The sequence below is a fragment of the Biomphalaria glabrata genome, chromosome 10, assembly GCF_947242115.1.
Source record: "Biomphalaria glabrata chromosome 10, xgBioGlab47.1, whole genome shotgun sequence".
Classification (NCBI taxonomy): domain Eukaryota; kingdom Metazoa; phylum Mollusca; class Gastropoda; family Planorbidae; genus Biomphalaria; species Biomphalaria glabrata.
Window position 1 is genome coordinate 2,317,298 of NC_074720.1, and position 12,861 is coordinate 2,330,158.

The window sequence follows — 12,861 nt, forward strand, 5'->3', positions numbered from 1 at the left end:
TTCTCAAAAAGACTGACCAATATGCATTTTTCTCCAGAGAGCAAAGAATCTGTAGTACAGTGTTACTTGGGACCATAAAGAAATATCAAGAGACAAGCTGTATTGACAAAGCGAGTGGGCACTAATCTGTAAGTGAGACTATACATTCTCATGAATTGTTCTTTTAACCCTGAATTATTTTTAGTCTCCCTTAAGTGAGGGTCTTGGTCGTGCCAGGAATCAGGGCACCAGAACAGCAGAGTTATCAAACACCTGTTGCTTATTTTCTAAGCTAATCGAGTCCAGGATGAAAGGTTATCTCCCCTCGTGAGGTTAAAATGAAAAAAAAGTGCAGCAGAAAAATAAAAGTTCTTTTAGGTCAAGCATTGTCCAGACATATAATAAGATCTGTTACAAATATAATAGAAATGTTGAAATATATATATATATGATTGTGGCCATTAGAAAATTCATAATATTACTTATAAATTTTTTTTTTAAACGTTTCATTTTTGGGCTACAAAGTTTTACATAATGTATCAAGCAAGCAATTTGAACAATTCAAAGGCAGGTCAATAAAACCGTGATTGATGCGGAGAAAAACAGTACCACTGAAGATGCATTTAAAGTTCAATCCACAGAAACCATATCCACCTCCATCTACACACAGACATGTACACAAACACATTCATTTGAACATTTTTTAGGTCATAAGTGTGTATGTTTCTTTACAACGGAAGTGAAACACTATGCAAACTGGGTAGATCTTTTATCAACATTTTCTTGCGCATGCAATTAGTCCCTCTGTCTGTGTGTGTGTGTGTTTTTATTACCTATGTGATGTGAAAAGGAACTATTTATTGTTAGTTGTAGAGCGAGAACATTAAATTTTATGCTAGTCTTGTAGAACAGGTGTGGGCAAATTTCGGCCCGAGGGCCACATGCGGCCCGCCGAAGTGTTTTATGCGGCCCACCGACACCTATAGAAATCAGGTGTGCCCGCAGTATATACATATAAAAATGCAAATATTAAAAATAATATCTATATAAATTATTGAAACTGTCTCATTATAAAAAGTTTTGAGTAAACGAAGATTATGTTAATTGGCTATACATCAATACACTCAATTCAAGACACAATATCTGAGTGTTGGGTAGGCTTGGAACAAGATGGCAAGTGTAACAACTGATGGAGCTCGATCTTTGACTGAGAAACTTTTTTTTTTTAATAAAAAATATCCCAACCATAAACTTTAAACAGGAAAGTTTGCTCAAAGCTGCATAAAATTTGCTCACTTAGTTTTTAGGTAAATCATAGTAATCAAACTTATAAAAGATAGGGGTATTACCCACGGGTAGTTCGGAATTATGAACAAAATATCGCTAGCTTAGCTTGGGAAAGGCAAATGAGATATAAAATCTCAAGGAAGAATTGTTATGTTACTTGAAGGACATGTGAGTGTAACCTTGTTACCAATATTTCTAATGAAGATTGGAAAACATATTTCGTGTTTTGTATATTATCTATTGCAATAGGTTGCTTACATATGAAATGTAAATGCATGTTGAAACTTTTCATACAAGGCTTTCCCATTTCTACAGGCAAGCAAAAGAAAATAGTTTTTGTCATTTTCCTTTTGCTGAAAGGTGAAACTATTTCTAGTGAAATAATTAAAAGTACAACACTTATTAAGATTCCTTAATTGTGCAATTTATAATAGCAAATTTTAAGACGTCCAGAGCCAGTTTCAATATCATCAGCTCACCATTTATCGCAGAAGCTGATTCATCTCCAGAGGACATAACTCATGGGTGCCAGAAGCTGTATTTCCACACTTAAAAAAAACCTTGCTGCTGTTCACAGTATTTGTTAACACATACATCAGTTCTTCTTCTTCTTCGATCTAATTTTACATGTTGGAGGGTTCAGATCAGTAATTCTACATCTGAGATGAACCGCGCAGTGGTTTCCAGATCAGGCAGCTCTCCGAATAGTCTTTGGAGAGTCTTGTTCGAGTCTCTTGATTTAGTATGCACCATTGAAGGACATGGTCAGCATTCTCTGGTAATGCTTCACAAGGGCAGGTTTCGCTCGTCCCGACATTTAACTTCCGGAACATATATTATTGTCTCATTCAGTGAGCAAACATTTTTTTCTTTTGTGGAAACTAAACAAGTATAATCACTGGTCAATGTTGACTGACTGTAATTTGACAGCAGTCACAGGGGTAACAACTAGTAAGATAGTTTCACTGTTCCGGAACATTATGCACGAGTGTAAAAATTAAAATACTGCACATTAAGTACAAATGTATATTTGTGGAGATATTGTGATATAAAAAGGCAACAGCAAATTTAAAAAATCGTAAAATTGTTTTCAAACATTGCTAATGCTTGTTGTAAGTGTTCAATGCGGAGTGTGGAAAAAAGGAAAGAAAGTTAATTATAATACAGCGTCAATATGAGTTAAAAGACATTCTACACAGTTAGCGAGCGTATCTTTCTAAGATATATATACATATCTTTCTAAGACATATATACATATAATGCGGCCCGCCATTCCCAAACTTTTTTTAATGCGGCCCGCGATACAAAAAGGTTGCCCACCCCTGTTGTAGAAGGATGCAAGCTAAGCGTCACTGTCGTAAGCTGCGTCAAGTACGGCAGACGACTCCAGGAAGCCAGACTGTAAAGACGTGATGTTATAGTGAGCTGCATTTATTTAAATATCAGTTCATTTCATTTCATCTCAGGTTCAATTTGTCTAGTATGTAATAAAAGTTTTAATCACAAACACGTTACTCTAGTTATGTCAAGTTTTATAATTTAAAATATAATACGGCTCGAGCGGTGTACTTGTCTACCAGCAGCTCGGGGCTGCAAGTCAATGGCCGTCAACAACGCCCTTAAAAAGTCGATCATAGAATTCATTCCTCCCCCCCCCCCCGGGGTCCAAAAACAAAACAAAAAAACTTTCACTCACACAAATATTTCCTCACACAAACTATCATTTTTTACAAAGACAATCGCTTTCTTCTGACACAGTGAATTTCTTGAACTCCTTCTAACTAGTGAGTGTACAGACTCTATTGCACTGGCTCTGCGGTCATTTTGAAATGCTAAATGCTGTTGCGACGTCTAAAAAACATCATTAAAAAAGCATCAAAAATTACACTCACAACATTACCACATTTAAAGGCACTTTTTGAACAAAAGTGACTAACAAAAATCGAAAAAATCTTGAAAGACAACGGCCACCCGCTCCATCAGAACTACGTCAGGTCGTCGCGAAGTGGGCGACTGCTGTCTATCAAAACAAGAACGGAGCGGTACGAAAACTCGTTCGTACCTCACTCGGTCAGACTCTATCACCGCCACTCATTCATCAGGGAACATGAAATGCACCAAGATACCTGTTTGTAGTCGCTGAATGAACTCTTTATGTTGTCTGTTGTATTTATGTGTATTTTTCTGTTGTGTTGTCTTTATATGAGAAAAAGAGTCCTTGTAATCACAACAAATTTCCGTAAGGATCAATAAAGCAGTCTTAGTCTTAGTCTTAAAACAATATACAGACACATTGTCTATGCGGTAGGATTCCTTGATTACTGAGACACAAAGAAAAAAAAATCAGCAGTTAAAAAAAAGACAGTTTCCATGGACGCCACGGATATGAAGATTTGTACCAAGGAGCCTTACAGACTGAATACAAGGGCGGTGGTCAACTGTCTGACAGCTGGACACTTTCACGGAGACGGCACGTGACTAAGAATAAGGTCATTGTGTTATAGACACAGTACATACAGAATCAGGCCAGGACACTTTTATTCCACATTGCCGTCCAACACTTACGTGAATATGTTCGTAAAAATAAGCCACGTTTGCTGTTTTACAGATACTGTGTACTGGCACTGGACATATGGATTATAGTTTTTTTTTCTTTAAGCTCTTTCAAAAAATGAATCATCAATGATCATGGGCATTCTGATTAATGATTTAATCCATTTTTACATAGCTATAACATTTTAGTCTTTCAGTTAATCTTGTGTCTAATACTCTTATACTTTTCTTAAGACGGAAATAAAACTTAAACGGACCTTTGGCAGACAACGGCTTTGTCTGCATGAGATGTGGCAAAATATGCAGGTCACAACTGGATGTGCGACGTCATTAATAGGTCCTACTATTATGTTTAGAATCAACCACAATTAATATTATTTATATCAATAAGAAACGTTCGATATGTTTATTTATTTATCCATCCTAACTAGGTCAAGTCGTCGCGAAGTGGATGACTGCTGTCAATCAAGACAAGATCAGAGCGGTACAAAAAACTCGTTCGTTCCTTATTCGGTCAGACTATATCAACGCCACTCGATGATCAGGAAACATGAAAAGATGCCCGTGTGTAGTAGCTGAATAAACTCTTCATGTTGTGTCTGTTGTGTTTATGTGTATGTTTCTGTTGTGTTGTCTGTATATGAGAAAAGAGTCCTTGTAATCACAACAAATTTCCATAAGTATCAATAAAGCAAGTCTTAGTCTTAGTCTTATTTGGCAGCTTTAACGAGTCAAAGCCTTAATAACACAATTACTTAATAACTAAGAAAACAATATTTCATTGTGGATGGATAAAAGTGCCCGGGGAGGAAATGATTTCCATTTTAGTTCCCGAGGAGCTGCAAGGCCTGGAGTGCGGGACAGTGGAAGTAGGTCATAGTTGGGATAAAAATAACCCGAGTTGGTCACTTAAGAGTGGCAGCAAGTTTTCAGTGGGCGGAGTCGTCAGAGGAATGAGAATGACCTTAACTGAGTCATTCGCCTCTCTTTGTTTTCTACGTAAGACTACATGACAGTTCAGGACACTACAGAGAGGCTGCCACTTTATATTCTTCTAAACACTTGTGTCAAAGTTTTTATATTTATTTTACAAAAGCTTATTTCGTGTATAAAATGGCCACACTTTTTACTCATATTTTTAATATTATAAAATCCGATAACTATACCAACGTGAGAAAATGTGCAAGAAAATGCACTTCATGACCTGAATCCAACCAGTCAAAGAGGACAAGATTGAACGTGGCCACTGACCATCTTGTCATGATATAACTTCCTGTGGGTGACAGGAGATAAAGCGGGAAACCATAAATAGACTTACAGAAATACATATTCAAAAATAGTTTATTAATATGTTATGCCATGAAGAAACACAAAGTTTCTGCATTTGGACAGATTTCTGGTTAGATTAAAACGACACATACTCATTTATAAAACTCTGTTATTATCTTCTAATCTCATTTCCGGACTATATGCAGGAGACCATTATTCACTTCTGCGATATTTCTTGAAGTTTTAAATCCAAAAACTTCTTCCCATTTGCCACTAAGTATATCTTGAGACTTCCGCTTGCAGTTAGTCAAGGCCAAATGTTCAATTATTTCTATAATGGCTTCTAGTGATGATTTTAAGGCGACTACGTAATCCGATTAAACTGGGTCACCGATGTATTGCATGTCCATTTTAATATATTCTGATAGAACTAGGTCACTGATGTACTGCATGATCAAACCTAGCTATTCTGATAGAACTAGGTCACTGATGTACTGCATGATCAAACCTAGCTATTCTGATAGAGCTAGTCAAAAAAAAAAATTACCGCTTAAAGACATTGCGATCTATAGAGCAGATAATGTAAAGGTCATCTGCTTCTATGATCGACGGTTAACGAGGGTGTCATGTGACCAGCAAACGACCAAACGCTTTACTTTCACCCAACTACTGTCAGGAGTTGGTTGGACTCTGGGGCGCCCTTAAAGTTCCGAAATTAAAATGTCAGTCTTCACCAAGATCCCAGGTTTGGAAGCTACACGTTTACCCCTCAGCCATCGCGGCCCCTCTAAAAGGACTTGTCTAACGATGCAATACATATACAAACTTCTGTTAGAATCAAGCGTGTCATGAATTCCTGAACCAGATCAACTAAAACGGTGGTGGCCAACCTATTTCAGCAAGGGGCCAAATAAATTACCGTCTTGTGTGTGACTGGCCAGAATACCTAAGAGAAGATTAAAATCTACGAGACTATCGTAAGTTGGACACTGCGGCCTTTATTTTACATCGTGGGGGAGAAGTTTCGGGAGCCACCAAGACAACGGCAGGATAAAAAAATATTAATGTAAAACTAACGAAAAACCAAAAATATCCGATGGTCTTAGGCGACCCCTGGCAAATGGTCATTCGACCCCCAAAGGGGTCGCGAACCACAGGTTGAGAACCCTTGTTCTAGAGGATAAGAGAATTTTTTTTTTTTTTTTTTTAAATAATTTCAAACGAAAACAAATTCTAGCACAACATTCCCGTAGAATGAGAGGGGAGAGGGGCAGCGGGCGGGGATCGATCCCTAGACCATCGAGACCTCCAAAAGGACAGACCAGAGCGCATGCCACACGATCAGGCAGCCGTCCTGCTCTAAGATATACCTTATATTTGTCATTCATATGACGAGAGATTCGGTTTATAAAGTGAACAAGTGAACAAGAAAAAAAAATCTGTCTGGATCGGTTTTCTCTGTTTGTTCCCTGGACACTGTTTGCTGGTCCGCGTGAAGAGGTCACCGAGCGGGAGACCACAGTCCACTAACACATCTAGCAGGAATGGACCAGACCAAAATGTTGTCTTAACAAACAGAAATGGAAAGTGGAAGTCTTGAAGTATGCTGTAGGTGTCGATAAATTGATGTAAGAAAAAGATTTGGTTTCTGTAATAGTAGGCTAGTAGAGACTAACAAACATTTTCTTGTCTGTTTAAATGCTGGTTTATTCATGTTAGATCGTCCATATATATATAGGCCCTAAATGGAATTCAATTATCCCCCCCCCCCCTTTCCCAATCCATTAATTAGCACATTCTTTCGACATGCCAGCAATGTGGGTTACAATAACAGGACGGGCCTGACAAAACAATAACATTTACTATAACAGTTTCAACTTTCAACAAAGTTATATCGAAGTAGTGTGGTGGTCGAGTAGCTGGCTATCTTAGCTGTCACACTAGGAGTTTGGTGTTTGAATCCCGGTGAAAGCCAGAAAGTGTAGTTCAATAAGTAAACAGCAGTAACTTGAAACATGATAGTTTCTTAAATCTTAACCACGAAATCAAAGTTCTAATCACGTGATCTATCCCTGCAAGGCTAAACTAAAAGTGCAAGTTTGGATATCAATCCAGTTGCTAAAGTGTACAGATAGTTAAGTTAATAATTAAACGAGATGAGTATGTAGAATAATGGAACAGAGAGAGAGAGAGAAATATATATAGAGAGAGACAAGAAGAAAAGAGAAAGAAAAAAGAGGCAGAAAGAGAGAAAGAAAAAAAGATAAATAGAAAAATAGTGAAAAAGGAAGAAAAGAGAAAGAAATGAAAGAGAAGGAGAGAGTTGGGGGAGAGAGATGGGGGAGAGAGATGGGGGAGAGAGATGGGAGAGAGAGATGGGGGAGAGAGATGGGGGAGAGAGATGGGAGAGAGAGATGGGGGAGAGAGATGGGGGAGAGAGATGGGGGAGAGAGATGGGAGAGAGAGATGGGAGAGAGAGATGGGAGAGAGAGATGGGGGAGAGAGATGGGAGAGAGAGATGGGGGAGAGAGATGGGGGAGAGAGATGGGAGAGAGAGATGGGAGAGAGAGATGGGAGAGAGAGATGGGGGAGAGAGATGGGGGAGAGAGATGGGGGAGAGAGATGGGAGAGAGAGATGGGAGAGAGAGATGGGAGAGAGAGATGGGGGAGAGAGATGGGAGAGAGAGATGGGAGAGAGAGATGGGAGAGAGAGATGGGGGAGAGAGATGGGGAAGAGAGATGGGGGAGAGAGATGGGGGAGAGAGATGGGAGAGAGAGATGGGAGAGAGAGATGGGGGAGAGAGATGGGAGAGAGAGAGATGGGGGAGAGAGATGGGAGAGAGAGATGGGGGAGAGAGATGGGAGAGAGAGATGGGGGAGAGAGATGGGGGAGAGAGATGGGAGAGAGAGATGGGGGAGAGAGATGGGAGAGAGAGATGGGGGAGAGAGATGGGGGAGAGAGATGGGGGAGAGAGATGGGGGAGAGAGATGGGGGAGAGAGATGGGGGAGAGAGATGGGGGAGAGAGATGGGGGAGAGAGATGGGGGAGAGAGATGGGGGAGAGAGATGGGAGAGAGAGATGGGGGAGAGAGATGGGAGAGAGAGATGGGGGAGAGAGATGGGGGAGAGAGATGGGGGAGAGAGATGGGGGAGAGAGATGGGGGAGAGAGATGGGAGAGAGATGGGGGAGAGAGATGGGGGAGAGAGATGGGGGAGAGAGATGGGGGAGAGAGATGGGGGAGAGAGATGGGGGAGAGAGATGGGGGAGAGAGATGGGGGAGAGAGATGGGAGAGAGAGATGGGGGAGAAAGACAGAGAAGGCAGAAGAGAGAAATAAAAGAAAGAACAAAAAAAAAAAAGAAGAAAAAGAATCATAAAAAAGGGATCTTTGAGATAGACCTATTGATGTATCTACATTTAATGCAAGTACAGTAACACCACTTGCGTTGTCTTTTTACGGAGGTATCAGTTGAAAATGTCCTGGTTCATCATTTATAATGCATTGCCCAAAAGCAGTTGAGAAGCTTATTGTTTAGTTACATAATATACAACTTAGAGGAGAAGAGAGAGAACAAGAAGAGAAAGGCAGAAAAAGTTTCCATTAAGAGTCAAAAATGTAATTAACTTTAGAGCTAAGACAGAGAGAGAGAGAGAGAGAGAGAATGAGGGAGAGAGAGAGAGAAACAGTAGTGATTAACTTTTCAGACTGTGGCCTCTTTCGACCTCTTCGTATAACACCCCCCCCATACACACACACACACAGTGTTACGTCTTTTCTGCTTTTCAGGCAAAATTTTAAGTATCAAATAACAAAAAAAAATTAAAAATAACAATAAAATGGCGACGTTTAATGATGTCCCCTGGTCATTATGCCAGCATGATGCTAGAGAAATATTTAGTTACAACTAATTATGATTTGACAATGTGTACATGAAATGCAAGATCAACTTTTGGTGTTATGGAGGCAGTAGGCTTGAGTATATCAACATTTAAGAAGAATAAAGGTGAAAATACAAAAAACAATTTTTTTTTTCAAAACAAACAAAGGTTATATTATGTGTATCAATTATTTTGAATCAGTCATCTAATTAAATATGTAATATATCTAGACTAACAATAATAATTCTGTAATATTAGAAATATTTTTAACCAATTTTTATTTAGCGCAATATCAAGCTTTTAGCATTCTCAATGCGCTATGATCCTATCACTTGTCTGGACCACTTGGAAAGGGGTGGGGGAGAAAGAACGGGGTATCTAGGTGATCACTTTTTAAATGTATATCTTCTTTAAAAAAAAACAAAAAAAAAATAACGACCTGAAATCGAACATGTTTACCTGCGTACAACGTAACTGCATTACATGTGGCAAAAAATGCAGGTCACAGCTGGGTCTGGGTGGTCATGTGAAAGTCTGCACTCAACCTTAATCATGGAAATCGTAGGCAATGCCTTATTGTAATTAAACAGAAGAACGTTTCATTTCATGTCTGCTAACTCTATTCTTTTAAACGGTCTAAAAAATAGTCTAAATAATGAGGGCTTACAAAGCTTTCGATAGTCCTCCCATTCTGTCAACTATCTTTTGCACCTTTCATCCACTCATTCGACTCGTCAGCAGCTTAGATCACAGAGTTTATTAGTACATTATAATAACATTACTGGCCAGGCCAAGCAAGCACATTTACTGGCACAACCGCTACATTATGCGAATACCACTATGTAGTACAACACCATGTTTCTGACTTAACAGTTTTATATCTCGCTATCATACCATCTCCCAGGCCCGTGTTACTTCCCTTTAGTGTTCTATACGAACTTCCTGTGTCTTAGCCCCGCCCCTTAAGTGACACAATAACACATCAGTCCTGATCATTCATTATTTCTATGTCGTATTCTAATCAGAAGTTTTACACCCAGACATCTCCACGATGCTGGGACACACCAGTTTTAATTTAATTAAACAATTCAACTGGAGAACCCCCCCCCCCCCCCACCCTAGATTTAGGGAAATATGCTCGAGAGAGAGAGAGAGTTTATGGGACATTACACCAGTAGCGTCTTAGAAACGTGTCACGCAAATGAAAGACTCACAACTTGAAGTGGCCACACGCCAAGAGAGTTGAACTATTGAGGAAAACATCACATTTATGTAGGTGCATAAGGAACAATTGAAAATAAATGTTACGTGCGCAGCATAGTGTGAATGCGGAACGGTGCGAATGCGTGTTAAATGGATTAGAGAAGAGGAGAGATGAATCTGAGGAATAATGACATAATTTAATTATTTATAAACGATGTCAGTATTACTTAGTGGCTGTTGTATCGCTAGAGTCTCATTACATAATTTGACGTAACAATGTTACAGGTTTAGAGGTTGTTCAGCTTGTTTTAAAGAGTAAATAAACTCAAAGATATAGAAATTATGGCTTTATTTTGAGGTATTGAAGTTTAGATCTGAAATATAAAGGTTTTATGAAAACATTCTCAGCTGATTCGTAAAGCATTAAGTATATGACTTCATTCTGGTTGAGTAGTCTCCCCTTACAGTCAACCGTGTGAGAAATTATACACCGACTGTAGCACTCGTATCGTTAAGAAACATGGTTATTGTGTTATCTTTCGCTTAAACTCAAAGAGTTTTTGTTTTGTTTTTTGCTTATCTTAGGACAATGATTCTCATAATATTTATCAACAGTCTCTTGAATCTCTTCGTAGGGATGCTGTGATATTTTGCGTAACCAAATCCCTCCACTTTTCCAGCCCATCAGCTGTTCTTAGCAGAACATTAAGAGGCCGGCCCATTCTTTTTATGTTTTCTTTTGACCACTCTTTCTTCGTACTTCTTCCACTGTACCTTGAAGGATGACTTTTAACAATATGAACAAATCATCTCAGCTTTCGGACTGATGATTTCCTCCGTTTTTCCAGAGAAATAAAAAAAAAAAAAGAAAGATATATTTCAACCCCAGGTTTCCTTTAAGTCTGATGAGCCGTTGGGTCACCACGCTTGATCTATCGACAGAAATGCTCCATTCCTCTATGTCTTTTGCCCTCGACAGACTCTCGATGACAGACCAATCACTTGCTCTGCCTGCCTCTTCTTTTTACTGGTACTGTTCCCTAAACAAAGGTAAATTCTGGTTTGAATCTTTGTGCGTAGTGCATTGCTATTTGATATTCCTCAAGAACTTGATCTATAGAGTCTCAGACTACGTGTGCATTGTCCAATCAACAGAGTCTACGTAATGATATGGAGTGTGTTTGTGTGTGTGTGTGTGTGTTTCTATGGTAACGATGGGAAGAGGTCAGCGATTGGTTGAGAATGATGCAAGAGAGGTGGCATTGTCGTCACTTGGTCTTAGTTAGGGGAGACAACTCCAGAACGTGAGACTGAAAGGTTGTGTTATTGTAGTGAGTTAGATTTTGTTAAAGAATATTATTACTAAAGTCTACTACATTAATTTGATCTCATATTAACTTGATTTTGTCTATATTATAAATACGGTTATATTTACCATGGTTCATGAGGAAATTATTTTATCTCAAGTTTTATTAGTTAAGATGTTATTACGCCTACAGCAGTTTAGTTGTCTACCAGCAGTTTGGTGCTACAAGTCAACGACCGATAACAACAAATGTGCAAAGTCCAAAAGAAATAAGAGCCAAGACGTCCACAAGAAAGATAACTCGAAGATAACTCGAAGATAACTCAGCCTTCTTTTAAGTGATCTTCCAAAAGTCATATCAGCGGTAGAAATCTGTCCGGGTAATGTATCTACAAACACAACAAAGTGATCAGATAGATTTAGACATAAATATTTAATGTGGCTCATTTCCTTTGAAAACACTGTGAGCAACGAGTCCTTTTCTTCTTACTAGACCTTACACGGACTGTAAGAGACGTCAGGTCTCTAAGGATGATAAATTAGTTCTGAAATAGTCTACAAGTTATTTTTACTTCTCAAGACACACACTTAATTTAAAAAAGAATCTAAGGCATCATTTAATGAAAACTAGATAAATCTGCTAGTGACTCCAAAACTAGATAAATCTGCTAGTGATTTCAAAACAAGATGTATGCTAGTCACCCCAGATGGTAAAAAAAAGTTCCCCTCTCAGACCTTGTGGTCTATAGGGCAGATGATGTAAAAGGTCATCTGTTTCTGTGGCCTCCGGTTAACCAGGGTGTCATGTGGCCAATACAACGTCCAAACGCCTTTACGTTTCCCTAACTAATGTCAGGTATCCATTAGAGCTGGGTGGACTCAGAGGCGAAATTAAAAATCCCAGTCTTCACCAGGATTCGAATCCCGGTCCCCGGTTCGGAAGCCAAGCGCATTACCGCTCAGCCACCCCCCCTACTACCCCAGATTGTGCAAAGGAATAAACTTTTATAACAAATTATTGTTCATCGATGACAGCTCAGCAGTGCTTCTCAAACTTTCTTGAGTGAAGCCATTAGTGTCGTAGTTTGGACACCTGAGAGTTAGACCAACTACATATACGATCGCGGTCCTTGAGTCATCTAAAATACTAGAGTGCAGAACCAGCTTATAGATGTAGAGGAGTGCTGAAAAGTGATGTTGGTCAAGCTTTAATTCCAGCTGACCAGTGAAACACATTCAAAAGAGAATTCCGTAACGCATCTAGATAGCTACTCCAACAACCAATTGAAGGCATCAACTCGATACACTCACTGGAATAAAATCTGGTAATCCTTTTAAAAGAAGAAAACAAACTTTATTTATGAACAAATATCTAATGGGTTTCA

General features: G+C 39.0%; 1 protein-coding gene across 6 annotated transcripts in view; it reads right to left on the reverse strand.

The window, feature by feature from the left end:
• The window catches only part of LOC106056728 (tumor protein p53-inducible protein 11-like), a 303,798-nt gene that overhangs the window by 86,456 nt on the left and 204,481 nt on the right, over positions 1-12,861 (reverse strand). The gene's annotated exons all lie outside the window — the stretch shown is intronic.